At 44.3% G+C, this 17,292-nt stretch overlaps 1 pseudogene; it reads right to left on the bottom strand.

The window, feature by feature from the left end:
- Positions 1–2,777: 2,777 nt before the first annotated feature.
- LOC136711322 (uncharacterized) lies at positions 2,778–4,999 on the bottom strand (annotated as a pseudogene).
- Between the last annotated feature and the right edge of the window lie 12,293 nt (positions 5,000–17,292).

Raw genomic sequence — 17,292 nt, 5'->3', positions numbered from 1 at the left:
GAGCTGCGATCAGTCCTCTTCAAGTCTTGTCCTTTCAGCCATGATATAACAGTTGATTTTTGCGAGGTATTCATTGCAGATTGTTCTATTGGTGGATGTGGCGCTACACTGTCTCTCTGAGAGCTCGAGAGCAGTATAAACACTCACGTATTAGTGCGCGCAGTACCGACGTAGCTGACAGGAATATAACAGAAATCATAAACTAATTGTATTATAATAGTAAATATGAAAACCCGTCTCAAGCTTTGTGAAACGAATTCAATAAATTACAAATAAAGAATTTACATAGATTTAATTTATTTAATTTTTAATTACCAAATTTTCTGTGCACACAATACATTCCAGGGTAGTCTGGCGTACCACCTGGGGGCACTCTGCGTACCACTGATCTAAAACGAGTTATGTCTTGTAATCCCAATGCTTAAAATTGCTCCTCCCCCCCCCTATCAGAAATTAGAAATAGCAATTTGCTTTTTGGAAAGAGATGTTTCTGTCAAATAAACGGACAGACTAAAACGATAGGTTACGTATGCAACCCCGGTTATCTGAAAACGGAAGCACTGCCTAAGGGGGAGGGGTTTCTGTGCACTTCCGCGTGAACCCGATCGTAACGTCACTCTGTCAAAGCTGCCATTCACTCAGAACTCCCACTCCCACTTCCTGTTCTATAAAACGTGACGTCAGCGCAGGTTCATCCTCTTTTGCCGGGAGCCAGGACTTTGCAACCCTTGGGCAGTGCTTCCTTTTTCAGATAACCGGGGTTGCATACGCAACCTATCGTTATCTTTCAAGTCTGTACTGCCCAAGGGTGAGGGGTTACTTAATAACAAAACTGTCGCAAGGGAGGAGGCAGCGAGCTGATAAGGGAGCCTGCCCCAAGATGCACCGCTAGGGGACCTCGGCAACACAACTCCAGACAGTAACCTCAGGGGCCACACCTGAGCCGTCCAGGAGCGAGGACCGTAGTCATGCTCTACCGGGAACTGTCTGCAATCAGCATATACAAAGCGGGGCTACAGAGGTTAACTCTTACGCCCTCCGCTTACAAGAGCAAGGCCGGCTGCTCTACTAGTGCAGCTAGGAGCGAGGCCGTAATCTACTTGCACAATGTCTGGCATGGGCAATCAAGCACTTGTGCGTCTTCCGCGCAATATCATGGCAGTGGACCCCTGATCCAATAGGAGCGGGGCCACAGACCCAATGAGAAAATTACAATATAATACATAGCTGGCTAGTCAACAGAGTAGCCCAGCTGAACATTATACAATACGTACATATCGTGTGACAGCAAGAGCATCCAACTCGACTAAACAGTACAGAGTGGAAGAGCTCCATTGTGCTGACAATTTAGATTTCGTACAAACAAACTATATACACCACAGGGCACAGGAACGAACTCATGCCCAAGGAACACAGGAGCAGTTGATGCCTGCTGGTTAGACCAGCTAACGCAAGGCAACATTAGCTCTACTGTGTTAACAAAGGAACTATATACACTGCGAGGCAGAGAAACTCAAACACCGTCAGCTGGGAACAGCGGCAGTGAACTCCATTCTACAATTTTAGAAAGGAGCCACAATCCTGCTGTTTAACACATAATACATATATACAGATATATACATCACGGGGTGCAGGAGCTGGCTCATACGCCACACGTGGAACACAGGAGCAGTTGACACCTGTCGAATAGCGCAGCTAACGCAGGGCAACTACAGCTCTACCATGTGAATAAATGAACTATGTACACAGCGGGGCACTGGAGAATTCAAGTGCCCTCCGCTGGAGGACAACAGCAGCGGTCCCCTGCTCTATGGTGTAATACAGCCAGAGCGTGCCACAGACCTGCTGACCAATACACAGAGCGGGGTATAGGCCAAACGCATGCACCACCGCAACACAATTATAATGAACGAATTATATACAGGGCAGCCTCGTAAGGCAACATGCCTGTAGGCCGCACGACAAGCCCCGGGAACACATCAACAGGGCTGTCTGTACATCCAGGAGCAGCTCGCATGGGTGCTCGACTGGAAGGCATAGTCCGCTGGAAGGGAAAGACACGGTTCACTAGCTCCCTCAGGATGCACTTACAGGGACAGACTGGGAGAGGAAAGGCAGGAGCCAGAGCCTGCAGGCTACTGGGGCTCGACTGCAGCCAACGCCGAATGTCCTTAGTGCATTCCAAATAGCACCTGAGGGCTCACACAGGGCAGAGCAGGTGAAGCCGACTCTATTGCTCTGAAGCGAAGGGAGGAGGATGAAAAGCCATCAACTCAATAGGCCTGTTGACATGAAATGGAGACAGCACTACCGAGAGGAACACAGGGTGAGGCCATAGCGTGACCCTGGAGCCATCTCCCACAAAACGGACACACGATGGGTGTACGGACAGGGCGTGTAACTCGCTCACGCATTTTTCAGAGGTGATTGCCAGCAAAAAAACGCAGTCTTAAGTGACACCAGCTTCAGCTCAGCTGAGTTCAGTGGCTCAAATGGGGCTTGGGAAAGTGCGTCCAGCAATAAATCAAGGCACCATTTGGGCAGTGAAAGGGTTCGAGGAGGCCATAGCCATCGAGCTCCCTTTAGAAACTGCACTGCCAGAAAATTAGACCCAAGGAGGCTCACCATCAATCCGAACATGACATGTGGAGATGGCCGCCAGATACACTTTGATCGTGGACGGGGACTTGCCCTGGTCCAACACCTCTTGTAGAAATTGCAATATGACCCCGATGGGGCAATTAATTGGGTTTTGACTGCCATCTTGGAACCAGGTGCTAAACGTCCGCCAGCGGTAGGAATACTATGAGGGAGCTCTTGCCGAGTGAAAAGTGGCACCTACCGTGTCCGACAGACCCCAGGCTGTAGCTCCCGCTCAGAGGCCAGGCCCAGAGCTGGAGGAGGCCCAGATTAGGGTGCCAAAGCGTGCCCTGCACCTGGGACAACAAGTCCGCTCTCACTGGGAGCTGCCAAGGCTCTCCGTGGAGGAGGGCGATCAGGTCCGCGAACCAGAATCTGCGAGACCACCGTGGGGCTATCAGCAGAACTGTCGCTCATTCTCTCCTGACCTTCTCCAGGACCACTGGGAGAAGGGGGAACGGTGGGAACACGTAAAGGAGACAGCGCGGCCACATGTGGGCTAGCGCGTCGATCCCTAGGGTTCCTGAGCGGTCTTGGACGGAGAACCAAAGTGGGCAGTGTGTGGACTCTGCCGAGGCAAAGAGATCCATGTCCACCCTGCCGAACTGGCTCCACAGTTGTTGTACAACAAGCGGGTGGAGGCGCCATTCCGAGAGAGGAGGTCCACCTCCGTGTTTATACAGGCCTGGGAGGTGAACTGCTCTGATGGAGCGGAACGGTGGTTGCGCCCACAGAAGCAGACAGCGTGCTAGACAGCACAGTCTGCACGACTGGAGACCTCCTTGCCTGTTGATATAGGCAACCACCGCTGTGTTGTCCGTTCAGCACATGTCTGTCCCGCAGGACTGGCAGGAAATGAGTCCAAGGAGTACTGCTTGTAACTCCAGGATGTTGATATGGAGGGCCCGTGCGGGCTCCGTCCACCTGCCACGTCCATCACAGACTGCTCCCCAACCCTGCTTAGAGGCATCTGTCGTCATGACTGCTCGGTGTAAACTGGCCCATGGGGCACACCGAGGGTCAAATTGTGGGGGCTCCACCACCAACGGAGCGCCTTCCAGCACGCCAGAGTGACTGTGACTCGGCGTGCTCAATCAAGGCGAGGGTGCATCCTGAGAGACCTGAACCACCACTGCAAGGGCCTCAACTGGAGGAGGCCGAGGAGGAGAGTCTGTGATGCAGCCGCTAGGAGGCCCAGCAGCCTCTGGCAAAGGTATTGAGGCAACTCTCTCTGGTGCCAGCGTGGCGAGCATGGCAACGGAATCGAGGCGCAGTCCAAGGAACTGTGCCTGCTGAGTTGGCGTCAGGCAGCTCTTCTCTCGATTGACCCGAAGGCCCTATTCAGAGAGGCGGCCTAAAATCAGGTCCGTGTGAATCCAAACCTGCTCCCTCGAGTGAGAACAAACCAGCCAGTCGTCTAGATAATTGAGGACGTGGACCCCCTGGCAGTGCAAGGGGGCTAGCACGACGTCCATGCACTTGGAAAAAGTGCGTGGCGTTAGCAACAGGCCGAAGGGGAGAACAGCAAACTCGAATGCTCGGCCCTCAAAGACGAAGTGGAGAAACTTCCTGTGCGCCTGCGCAATAGGGATGTGAAAGTAAGCATCTTTCAGATCCACCGTGGTGAACCAGTCGCCGGGCTTGATGGCCTGGGACATGGTGCACAGGTTGAGCATCTTGAAGCGCAGCACCTTGAGGTGGCGGTTCAGGCGCCTCAAATCCAAGATGGGGCGGAAACCGCCATCATTCTTGGGCACAAAGAAGTATGGGGAATAAAATCCCTCGTGCTGCCCCGGCGGGGGCACTTCGTGGATTGTTCGCTTCTCCAGGAGAGCAGCGACTTCGACGCGAAGCGCCGCACACTGCAACGGGTCCCTAACTCGCGTCCACACACGCCCTGGAAGGGGGGTGGACATGTCTGAAATTGCAGCGAGTAGCTAACTGATATAATTTGGAGCACCCAAGAGTCTTGGGTGCAGAGTTGCCAATTGCTGGGGGGTGTAAGGGTGGGCCAGAGGCTGCTGGAACATCTCAGGGGCTGGGCTCGGGTGGTGGAGGCAGGGTCGGGCCGGGTCCCCTCCTACCACGAGCTGCAGTGGGGCGCTGGCAGAGATTGGCAGGTGGGCGGGGCTGTGACCTGGGCTGTGGTCCGGCCTGTGGCCTGGGCTGTGGCCTGGGAGCCGCGATCGGGGGGCCTCCTCGTCGGCGAGCTGCCGCAGACGGCCTGCGTTAAGGAGCCTGAGGTGCCACTGGGTACACTCGGGCCAGGCAGGGACTGCTCCCTCTCCTGAAGAGTGCGCAATAGCATCTCCTCCACAGAGGGGCCAAAAGTAAAGCCCGGCGAGATAGGGGCATCCATGAGGCGAGTCCTGTTCGCCTCAGGGACCCGCCGTGCCTGGGACAGCCAATGCTGTCCGTATATCTCAATGTATATCTCCGAGATAGGGGGTGGGGTAGGTGTTGCTCCGAGGGCTCCGCCAAGTACAAGGCCAGTAGGCTTTCCGTATTTTGGAGGCGAGCCGCTTGGGCTCCAGCCTCATACGCCCTCCGGAGCAGCGTCTCTGTGAAACAACACTGCCTGTTGGGGCAGGCCAGGTCGCATGGCTCCGCGGACAGCGGAGGTAGGGAGACAAGCACGGCTATGGTGGAATTTACGCGGGGAAAATCCACCAAGCCCGCTTCTGCCGTGCCCTGGGTCCTGGCATAAGCCTCCCCTCTCCTGGCTAGGGCGGGGGCTGTTGCCGGATGGTCCCAGGTAGCCCTCAGCTCTTCAAGGAGGTCAGGCAGCAGTGGGAGGGCCCGTGTGGGCCTCTGCGCACGCTGACCCCTCTCGAACCTGGAGCGCGGCGGGGCAGGATCAGAGGGCCAGGGGAGCTGAAGAGACTCCACAGCCCTCTGGATGACTGCCCAGAACTCCCTGTCCTGTCCCGTGGGAGCAGGAGGGGCGTCCACGCTCAACAGAGGAGGAGGGGTGGGAGCGACCAGCTCCTCCTCATGAGCTCCTCCTAGAGCTCTGAGTCCTTCGTGAGTCCACAGCTCTGCACACTGGCCATGATTGAGAAAAACAAAAAACACGAACAGTGTAATATATATATATATATATATATATATATATATATATATATATAATGTTCGTGTTTGCTGGAGATCATGTGACAACACTTTGTTAAAAGTAACTATGTAATTTGTACTCCAAGTACTTTTTAAATGAGCTACTTTTTACTTTTCCTTGAGTAGTTTTTTTATACCAGTTCTTCACTTCTAATTGAGTAAAATTTCATCAAAGTAACAGTATCTCACGGCTACAGACCAGCATGCTTCTCCAAGTCCAAGCACTTCCACTTTTCCCCACTAGATGCCGCCATCGCCCTTCCTTGTCAGTCACTTCTCCCAGCTCCATTTAATCAACATTCCTGAAACCCTTGTGCACTCATGTGATCACTCCCTGCTCCCATTCACCATCCACCTCTCATATTGTTTCTCTGCTCCACATATAAACCCTTCATTCACTCCCATTCACTATGAAGTTTTGTCAGTTTACACTACAATCCCAAGCATTTGCCGTGTGCCTTACAACCTTTTGAATGATCAATCTCTTGCTTTCCCCCTCGACCACGACTTTGGACTTTCCTCATTTCTCTGTTTTCCTGATCGCCCGACCTTTGCCTGTGACTACGACCACGTCTTCATCTTGCCCCTGATTGCCTTGTCCTGCCGGTATCTGGCCCATGCCTGTCTGACCACCTCTACCACGCACCGCAACTGGGTCCCCTGTTCCCGTGCCCTACGGTACGTTACACAGTACTTCTACATGAGTACGATTTTTATTTTCTTTCCACCTCTGTATATATATACACACACACAGTACTGTGCAAAAGTTTTAGGCAGGTGTGAAAAAATGCTGTAAAGTAAGAATGCTTTCAAAAATAGACATGTTAATAGATTATATTGATCAATTAACAAAATGCAAAGTCAGTGAAGAGATATAAAATGTAAATCAAATCAATATTTGGTGTAACCACCCTTTGCCTTCAAAACAGCATCAGTTCTTCTAGGTACACTTGCACACAGATTATGAAGGAACTCGGCAGGTAGGTTGGCTCAAACATCTTGGAGAACTAACCATAGTTCTTCTGTGGATTTAGGCAGCCTCAGTGCTTCTCTCTCTTCATGTAATCCCAGACAGACTCAATGATGTTGAGATCAGGGCTGTGTTGGGGCCATACCATCACTTCCAGGACTCCTTGTTTTTCTTTAAGCTGAAGATATTTGTTAATGACTTTTGCTATATGTTTGGGGTCATTGTCATGCTGCAGAATAAATTGTGGGCCAAACAGATTCCTCCCTGATTGTTACATCTGCCCTCCACACTTCCCCAGTTTGCCTACAGAGGTCGTCATCACCAGAATTCTAACGCTGTCTCTGTCTTTCCCCAGCACAATGATCAATCACCCAATTAATATTCCTCAGCACCATGTGCACATTCACCATCAACACTCAACTCCCATTGGACCAGCACCACACATCCCTGTGCCCTGCTTCACTCTGTTCTGTATTTAAACCCTCTGTTAGTTTCATTCTATGTTAACTCTTGTCTCTTTTTCCCCTGCCCTTCCCTTCTAAGCATTCCTCGTGTTTTCTGATTGCACGTTTTTTCTGACCTTTGTTTATGCCCCGTGTTTTTGACTTCTGGATTGTCCTCTGTATGTTTGTAAGCCTGATTGATCGACCTACTGCCTGTGACCGCTACTACTGCTTTTGACTTGCCCCTATTGCCTTGTTTGCCAGATCTTTGACCACGTTCACACTTATTAGGCCAGCGCTGGGCCACCTCAAATTTAGTCCGTCTTTTTTCAGACACCCTGTTCACACTTGCGGTTTTAGGAGGCCTAAGTGCGTCACATATGCGGGCGAAAAGGCGGCCTAAACTAAATGCATGCCGGGAAGTAAACAAATCTGCTCAAAAAAACCAGTGATGCAGGACATTAGGTCTGCTTACAGGTGTATGCGATGTGTTTATAATCACAACTTATTAATATCGATTGGCTATTGTTCAGTTATTTTATTTTAAAGTAATCTTAACCCTTTGCAGCCGAAGCTTTCTAAAATAATTAAAATGTGCTCGTTCAATGGGGAATCTAATTCGTATATTTCCCTTTTCAAATGTCTATCTTCGGTTCTGCAAGTCTGAAAGTGCTGTTATACAACTCACCCGAAAGCAAAGCACCTTTATTAGGACATCTACATTAAATCACAAAAAATCGTATGCATTAGTATGCAATCGTATGCATCGAAAACAGCCTCTATAGTGATATCCTCCAAGAGCAGCACTCGGTCACTTCCTGAGGTTTCTGTTTTAACTTTATTATCATCCACATTGTAAACAGCACTTTCATTTCTGCATTGTCCCAGTTTTTACCTTTAAAGCTGGCATTTGTGATTGTACTGCTCAGCTCAATATAATTGCATTTCCGATTCCTGCTTCGGTTAAATTTATATCATTTTAATACAAAATTCGGATAATTAATAAAGTTAAGGTCCCATTCACAATTTCACAATGCAATTTCCACGTAAAATGCATACTTAGTACAAGAACAAACAATAGCAAGTTTAGCAGCTACACACATTTTTATTTTAATCGACCGAGTAGTTTGAACTGTTTACATTATAACTCATTACTCAGCCTAGACTTTTAAATATATATAAAGATGTGAGATAGCGAAATGTAACAGTACATTTAAGGCTATAGATCGATATGACATTCAAACAATATAGAGACAATACTGTGTGTCCTGCAGTGGTGTGAGCTGTCTTGGTGCCCGTGTTTATTCTTTGTTTATTCTGTGTTTCTCAGACACGCAGTCTCTGGGGGCGGGGCTTTAGTTGCGTCACACGCTGACGCTTTCCACCCGGCCCAGGGCCCGGCGCGTTCACATTCGCATTTAGGCCGGCATTAGGCTGGGTCGAAAAGCGGGACTAGTTGTGACCCGGCCCAGGGCCAGCCTAAATCTACACTCTTAGAAGAAATGGTTCTGTATAGATCCCCAAAAGGTTCTATGCGATGATACATATATGGCACCCTAAATGGCTCTATATAGAACCCTTTTTAGGTGTTCTTTCAAAAGAACCATTAGGGGTTCTTTCCACTGAACCCAAATGGTTCTGTTTGGAACCTTTTGGGGTGCTATTTCTGTATCATGGCATAGAACCTTTTGGGGATTTATATCTTTATGATCCCTTTCACATTTCTGTGGTAAAATTAAACATTAGTGGAACTTATTTATACAAATGTTATAGAAGTGTGCATATCTTAGTTTTTTACTTGAAATTGACCAAAACAAAATAAGACATGCAAAACCAGAGTTGCCATGATGTCCTGCCCTGTGCGCAAGCTCACTGTGACCCTGTATTGGATGAACCGGTTATTGAAAATGGATTACCAGACTTTTATAAACATTCAACATTGTTTTTATTTGTTAAATAGTAGGAAACATCTATATATATACATTATATATATAGATATAGATATTGTAACAATCTCCTAGTACGTAGTGAGTATTGCCAGACTTAAAGAAAATAAGGCCAAATGAAGCAGATAAAGTGTAAATCTCACCGTATATTATGCTCCCCAAGTACTTTAACACAAACATACATATTTACTAGCCACAGCCCATTTGATACATTAATCATACACTAATCACTGTATAGGATTTGTCAAGAACATAAAATAAAATAAAAAACAAAAACAAAGAACAGTAACCAGTGGCTTAGGATCAAGTCTCTTCACTCCTAGTCCATCTTTCCATGCCTTTTTAAAACAAACAACAAAGATACAAAAGGTGAAGAAAATCCTTCAGTCTTGGACTGATCTCACCCCTGCACCAGGAACAGTCTCTTGTAGATAGTCCTCTGGAGTCCAGAAGGAAATCCGAACAAAAATAGTCCCATAAATTGAAGTGAAGAATCCATACAAAAAAAAGAAATACTATGAAAACTAAGTCCTTGCAAAAACAAGAAATCAGCATCAAACAGGTCAAATCCCAAAACAAAAGAAAACAAAGTTCAAATTAAAGAATCTCAGACAGAAATAAAGACTTATCCATCCAAGAAGGAGTCCATAGTTAAAGTAGTGTAGTCAAAACAGGCAATCTCCCAAAAAAAAAACCACTTCACTCACACCCTACATATTTTGAAAAAACACAAAAAGGGAGCCTGCCTAAAACAGTGTGCTACCTAGTCATCCTGGAGTCACACCCTGCAGGCTCTAGAGAACCCCTCCTAGAGCACCTGTGTTGCTCTCTAGAAAAAAAGAAAAAAAGAAAAACTGGAAAAACAAGTATACCAATCATGACTAAGCACAACCAGAGAGACAGCTTGACCAAGCCATTTGTGAACTGACAAGTTACTCTTTAAGCCTAGATTATTTTCATTTGTTCGTTTTGTATGGTATTACAATATATATAATAATTACAAATAAGTACATTTACTAAAACTAAAAACTATATTTAATTACATTAACAAAAATGCTAATAAAAACCATCTGGCTCTTCATATATACATAAACAAAGCTTTTATTTAATATTGTAAAACGTTAACTACTAGCAAACAATTATACATATATTTATTAAAATTATACAAATTAGTAGATGTACTAAACCAATGCTTGGAAGTATTTACATGCATACAAAAAACCCATAAAAAAACACCTGACTGTTTAAATATATTAATACATATATGTGTTAAATTATATTGTTAAAAAGTTAACTACTAGTGAACAATTATGCATATATATTAAAATACAAGTAAGTAGATTTATTAAAACTGCTTGAAACTATTTAATTACATGCATACAATAACTCTTATAAAAAACACCTGAGGCATCCATGTCTGCTGAGGACCTTATGATGGTTACTCCTTCCATTTTTCCATCCGTCTTAGCTTGGAGGGGATTGTTACTCTGTGACTCAAATATACTTGTTGGCATTGCTACTTCTGGTTCCTGAAATACATCAACAAATTATGTATTGCAATGTTATGCATGGATAGTCTACCAGGATTATATTTTGAGGGCAATAATATATTATATGGGAGGGGGGAACTGTTGATCTGAAGGTTGCTGAATTGTGGAGCGGTGGGGTGGGCTAGTATAATCATCACAGTGGGCTCCGGCAAGGGGTGGGGGAGGCTCATGACCAAAGTGCGCCACACCTGTCCTCCCCCTTCTGCATGTCCTTGTTTGTTTTCTGTGTACACTGTGTGAAAACAAACTCCTCAATTTGCACAACAGGCATTGCATGCTACACAGTAAATGCTCACACAAAATAAAATCAAGATACTTAAGTTAAAGTTTGTTTTTTACTTTATCAATTGAGGAAATGCATATAATTAATCCACAGACAATGACTTTTGAATATGATAGAAACAGAAATGTATTTATTAACTTAAAAAACTCAAGTTACTCACTTTGTTTACACAGAATATTAGTTTTCTATTCTCTCTAAATAATGAAGGAAGGAACAACACGGCTTCTAATTCTAAAAAGACAAAAATGAATCAGATTACCGATTTTACAAAAAACACCATTTCACCGTGACTATCTTCACTATAAGTGTAGGGGATGGATGTTAAAACCTACAATCAAACAAAGGGTAACATTTTTCTCTTTAAGAAACACCACAAAATAGCTTTATAGCACTATTCTGTGGCTGTGTCTGTATAGTTGAACACTAGTTGTTCATCTTGTAAAGCAAATGCCTGTAAGTGCTGATTGTACAGATGTGGTGTGTACAGCTTTGAAACCAAGATCCATTCACCTCTAAAATTGATTATTTTGATCATTTTACAAAAAATAGGAATGTCCTCTCCAACAACATCGAGAATGAGGTGGTCATTGATTTTGTACTTAACACTATCAATTTCCAGTACATTTACAAGACAGACATTCTCCTCCAGCTGTATGTCTTCTATCCCATACTTCTGTCCAATCCCCCTTTGTACTTCAGAGGTCAGTGACCTCACTAGAACAGAGCGTTCACCTTCTGTGCAGGTATTTTGATGCAGGACATCCACTGCCATGTATTCCCAGCACTCCCTGAGTTGATGTCGCTTTGCAAGGGTGTAAAAAATATTTTTTAAATTGCAAATATTGTGTGCCAGGCTCTTGAAATATTGATGTTTTCCTTCAAAGCGCATACACCAAAGTACTCTAAGTGGTCCGAATTCAGAAATTAGCCTGGGATAGTGAATTAAGTAGTGCAATTTGGGCATAAAGGTCTGAGGGAAAAGTGCTTTGAATAAAGAGAGGAATTCTGCAATTAGAAGACTAAGGTAGGGTAGAACACTTTTTTTGATGCTGGGGGAAAGAATGATATCTCCAATGTCTCTGCATAACAAATATACTTCCCAGTGCTTGCCTCCTTGAGGAATGTAGTGGGCAATGAGGAAAGGTAATAAACGAAAAAGTCACCACTTCTCTGTTGCGGACCCCTGCAACCGACTATCCTGCTTCATAATATTTGCAGACATTTTCTGTGGTTGGTTATGTCCGTCATTTTGTCTGAATTGAAACAGTTCCAGTTTTGAATTTATCTTGGCAAGAGAAACAACAACTCGCTCATGCAGTGACTTTAACACTTTGCTGATAACAAGAGGTACTATTCCCTCCAAAAAATCATGCATAATATCAGGTGGGAAAGCCTTGGTGGCATAAAAATATTCCAATGTATAAAATGGGCACTCACTGACAACTCCATATGTACTCTTTGTAATTTCAGTATTTTCTTTAGAGCTTCTAGATGGTATATATGTACATCGGTTGACCAAATTATGACATCACTTTCAGAGATCTTTTCATTAATTTCACTATATGGAGTCATGCAAAAGCAACATATTGGCCCACTGCTGAAACAGCAGCTAAATCCTGCAAGACTATGTGCAGACAAATTTTCAGCTGAAATTGTTGCCAATACAGCTTGGATATGAAAGTTGCTTCCATTTAGAGTTAATGTCAAACCATCGGTATACAGTCTTCTTAAGTCTTCGATAAGAGGTTTTAAAACTTCAGAGTAAGAATATCTCTCTTTAAAAAGCTGATGTCTGACAAGAATGCATACATGGATATGTCTTAGCTGGGATCTGTGTTTTGGGTCTAGATTCCCAATGCTAAAATAAAAAGCACAGATTTTATTAATTGATTTCTTCGATCCAAGGGGGTTTACTATCTCAAATTCATCTGTGTATAGATGTATACGAATTAACTGTTTATCTCCAGAAAAGGGAGGTTGCTTGAAATACCCTCCATCAGTATAGTCATTTAGAAAATCCACAGAAGAGTTTTCTAGATTTCTAATCACACATTCAAAAATGTCCTCTTTTTGCAAAACAATCTTTAAGGTCTCTTGTATTGGTACATACTGGAATGTGTCCTGATTTCCTTTAGGGCTAATTCCCAAAATGTAAGGCACTGGTTTAACAAGATGCAAGTGACTTTCTGCATATTGCAGAAAATTATATTCAGATTGGACGTACTCAAATATGAAGTCAAACACTCTTCAATCAGATAATAATTGATTTAATTCCTCATTGTCTTCTAGTTTGAATCCTGACTTATCAAGATTAAATTTGATTATATCAGAATAGTTCTTCTGAATAAATTGTAAAATGAATTTCAAATCTGATACAACAGTATCTTGAGTCACTTTTTGTATTAAATGTTTCTCTTGTAGTTTTAAAATGAATAGTGCTACATGTTGCTTCAAACCAGACAAAAGACCATCTAAATTTATAATGGAACACCTATTTTCTTCTTCACTCCCTCCTGCAAAAACCTCATCAGATTCTAAACAATCGTCATCTTCACTTTGTTCTGTTTCTTCAGTGTGAAGGTGATTGCTTGCTTTAGATATTACAGAATGATGTTTTCTGTAAATATGGACCCTTAAACTAGAAACACTTCTGTAGCTTTTCCCACATTTGCCTATGTTACAAACAGCTAAAAAATCGGGTTGGTGTTGGTGTGAAAGTTGCAGCTGTGAGAGATACTTTGATATTTGGAACTTGATAACACTGCAATAAGGGCACTTGTAAAAAATATATTCCATTAAATACCATGAAAAGCTTCTTTCCCATCTATTAGATCAATATCTTGAAGCCATTGGCACGTTTCTTCCGTGGTCCATTTTTCAACCATGGTTATCTGAATTGGAGATACACACTGGGGTTAAAATGTCATTTTAAATCTAATGTGGTTTTTGTTTGTTTGTTTAGTTTTTCTGTTAGGACTATGTGCAACATTATACGAAACATTACGATGGAGACAGGTAGAACAAATCACAAAATATATCGAGAAGGAAACAAATTTCGAGAGCGAATACAACTTTTCTTAAATATAGTCGTCACAAAACTATAACTGGATAGTGCTGAACCTGGGCATTAAAAAATTGTTAATAATAAGCCGTTTTCCAAGAAAACTCTCATTCTGGTAACATCACTTACTTTTTATATGCTAGGAAATAGATTGTATCAATTTTCTAAATAATGATTGGTTAAATAATTACGCCTGTAAAATAAATCTCACCAACATCTTGTAACTTAGTATTAACTTAAAGTCAGGCCGTATATGATCACTTTATATCATCAGATATTCACATACGTACTATTACAATGTCGATATTCTACAGTAAGGGAAAAAAGTATTTGATCCCCTGCTGATTTTGTACGTTTGCCCACTGACAAAGAAATGATTTTAATGGTAAGTGTATTTTAACAGTGAGAGACAGAATAACAACAAAAAAATCCAGAAAAACGCATTTCAAAAAAGTAATACATTGATTTGCATGTTAATGAGGGAAATAAGTATTTGATCCCCTATCAATCAGCAAGATTTCTGGCTCCCAGGTGTCTTTTATACAGGTAACGAGCTGAGATTAGGAGCACTCTCTTAAAGGGAGTCCTCCTAATCTCAGCTCTTTACCTGTATAAAAGACACCTGTCCACAGAAGCAATCAATCAATCAGATTCCAAACTCTCCACCATGGCCAAGACCAAAGAGCTGTCCAAGGATGTCAGGGACAAGATTGTAGACCTACACAAGGCTGGAATGGGCTACAAGACCATCACTAAGCAGCTTGGTGAGAAGGTGATAACAGTTGGTGCGATTATTCGCAAATGGAAGAAACACAAAATAACTGTCAGTCTCCCTCGGTCTGGGGCTCCATGCAAGATCTCACCTCGTGGAGTTTCAATGATCATGAGAACGGTGAGGAATCAGCCCAGAACTACACGGGAGGATTTTGTTAATGATCTCAAGGCAGCTGGGACCATAGTCACCAAGAAAACAATTGGTAATACACTATGCCGTGAAGGACTGAAATCCTGCAGCGCCAGCCCACCGGCTCAAGAAAGCACATGTACAGGACCGTCTGAAGTTTGCCAATGAACATCTGAATGATTCAGAGGAGAACTGGGTGAAAGTGTTGTGGTCAGATGAGACCAAAATCGAGCTCTTTGGCATCAACTCAACTTGCCGTGTTTGGAGGAGGAGGAATGACCCCAAGAACACCATCCCCACCGTCAAACAGGGAGGTGGAAACATTATGCTTTGGGGGTGTTTTTTTGCTAAGGGGACAGGACAACTGCACTGCATCAAAGGGACGATGGACGGGGCCATGTACCGTCAAATCTTGGGTGAGAACCTCCTTCCCTCAGCCAGGGCATTGAAAATGGGTCGTGGATGGGTATTCCAGCATGACAATGACCCAAAACACACAGCCAAGGCAACAAAGGAGTGGCTCAAGAAGAAGCACAATAAGGTCCTGGAGTGGCCTAGCCAGTCTCCAGACCTTAATCCCATAGAAAATCTGTGGAGGGAGCTGAAGGTTCGAGTTGCCAAATGTCAGCCTCGAAACCTTAATGACTTGGAGAGGATCTGCAAAGAGGAGTGGGACAAAATCCTTCCTGAGATGTGTGCAAACCTGGTTGCCAACTACAAGAAACGTCTGACTTCTGTGATTGCCAACAAGGGTTTTGCCACCAAGTCGAAGGGGTCAAATACGTATTTCCCTCATTAACATGCAAATCAATTTATAACTTTTTTGAAATGCATTTTTCTGGATTTTTTTGTTGTTATTCTGTCTCTCACTGTTAATATACACCTACTACCATTAAAATTATAGACTGATCATTTCTTTGTCAGTGGGCAAACATACAAAATCAGCAGGGGATCAAATACTTTTTCCCCCCACTGTAGCTAATTACATTACTTAATTTAACCAGGTAAATATAAATTATAAATAGATAAATAAATAAATAAATATAACGCTGTTCATACTTACCTCAGAAATTAGAAAATCTTCCCTCACTGGCAGCCTCGCACAAATTCCATTGACAGCTCTTGTCCATCCGCAGCGAAACCCCAAAGAACCATTTTTTCGACCGTTGGCCTAAAACTCAAGTTTGAACGGGGTCTTTGACTTGGACTGTTTAACACCTGCTTCTTCCCGCACTTGAGTCCACTACTTCTACGGCTGACAGACATGACAGAAGACTTAGCCAAATCATGCACTCCACGGAACAACCCAAGCTCCACGCCGCCCTGAACCACCAGAGCTCATTACTTGAAAAACATGAAGTCTAGCTCTTTCAGTTGCACAGAGCCCTTGATGAACTACTACGGAGACTCCCTCCCAGCGCTCCACCAGCAGTGCCTCCATGTACACCAACCCCCTTGGCAGCAGTATCTGCAGCAGTGTGTCCTGTTCGTCTTGCCACCCCAGATAAATTTGATGGCTCACCGGACCGCTGTGAGGGATTCCTGCTGCAATGTTCTTTGTATTTCGCTCACCAGCCTGCTTCATTTCCCATTGAGGAGGCCAAGATAGCCTTAGTCATCACCCTCCTCATGGGCAGGGCGTTGCAATGGGCAGCTGCTGTGTGGAACCAGAAAGGAAAAATCATCAGGTACCTGAAGGCTTTTCTTACACAGTTCAGGGAAGTGTTCAACCACCCTGCTGAGGGTAAGGACTCTGGGGAGCAACTGCTTACTCTTCGCCATGGCACGACATCAGCGGCGGATTATGCCCTCAAGTTCCACATCCTCGCAGCCAGCAGTGGATGGGGTGAGCGGGCTCTCCTTACAAGTGTTTCGCCAAGGTCTCCACTCTTACTTACAGTCCAAACTCGCCAGCAGGGACGAAGCTCTCAGACTGGAGTCTCTGCAGGCTGCGCTTACCCAGAAACCCCTGCTCTGCGTCGCTATGCAGAGACGCATATGCATACCTATGCAGAAGTATAAATCGACCTTGAGAAGGATGCGATTCTTATTAATTTTATTAAACTGTTAAAGTCGGAGAGACGTGAACCAAATTAGGGAGAGTGTAGCTAATCTCTTCCCAGGTCCGGCGGCAGGATTAACTCACAAGGGGGAATCAGAAATTATTGAGGGGGCACAACTATTTTCGGTCGATGATAACACAGGATGTACAATAATCGATAGTACAATTACAATGTTGTTGCATAGCTCTCAATTTTTCAAAATGACAATGCATGAGATTTGTCACATAAAAAAATGCGGTGACAGATACCGTTGCCGCAGGCAAAAGCAGGAGCCAGATGGGGGGTGGACACAAATGTTTGGGGCAAATGCTTAAGAGTTTA

This window comes from Amia ocellicauda, chromosome 16, assembly GCF_036373705.1.
Source record: "Amia ocellicauda isolate fAmiCal2 chromosome 16, fAmiCal2.hap1, whole genome shotgun sequence".
NCBI lineage: Eukaryota > Metazoa > Chordata > Actinopteri > Amiiformes > Amiidae > Amia > Amia ocellicauda.
Note: the sequence above shows the minus strand (reverse complement) of the source record. Positions and strands in the feature narration are given on the sequence as shown.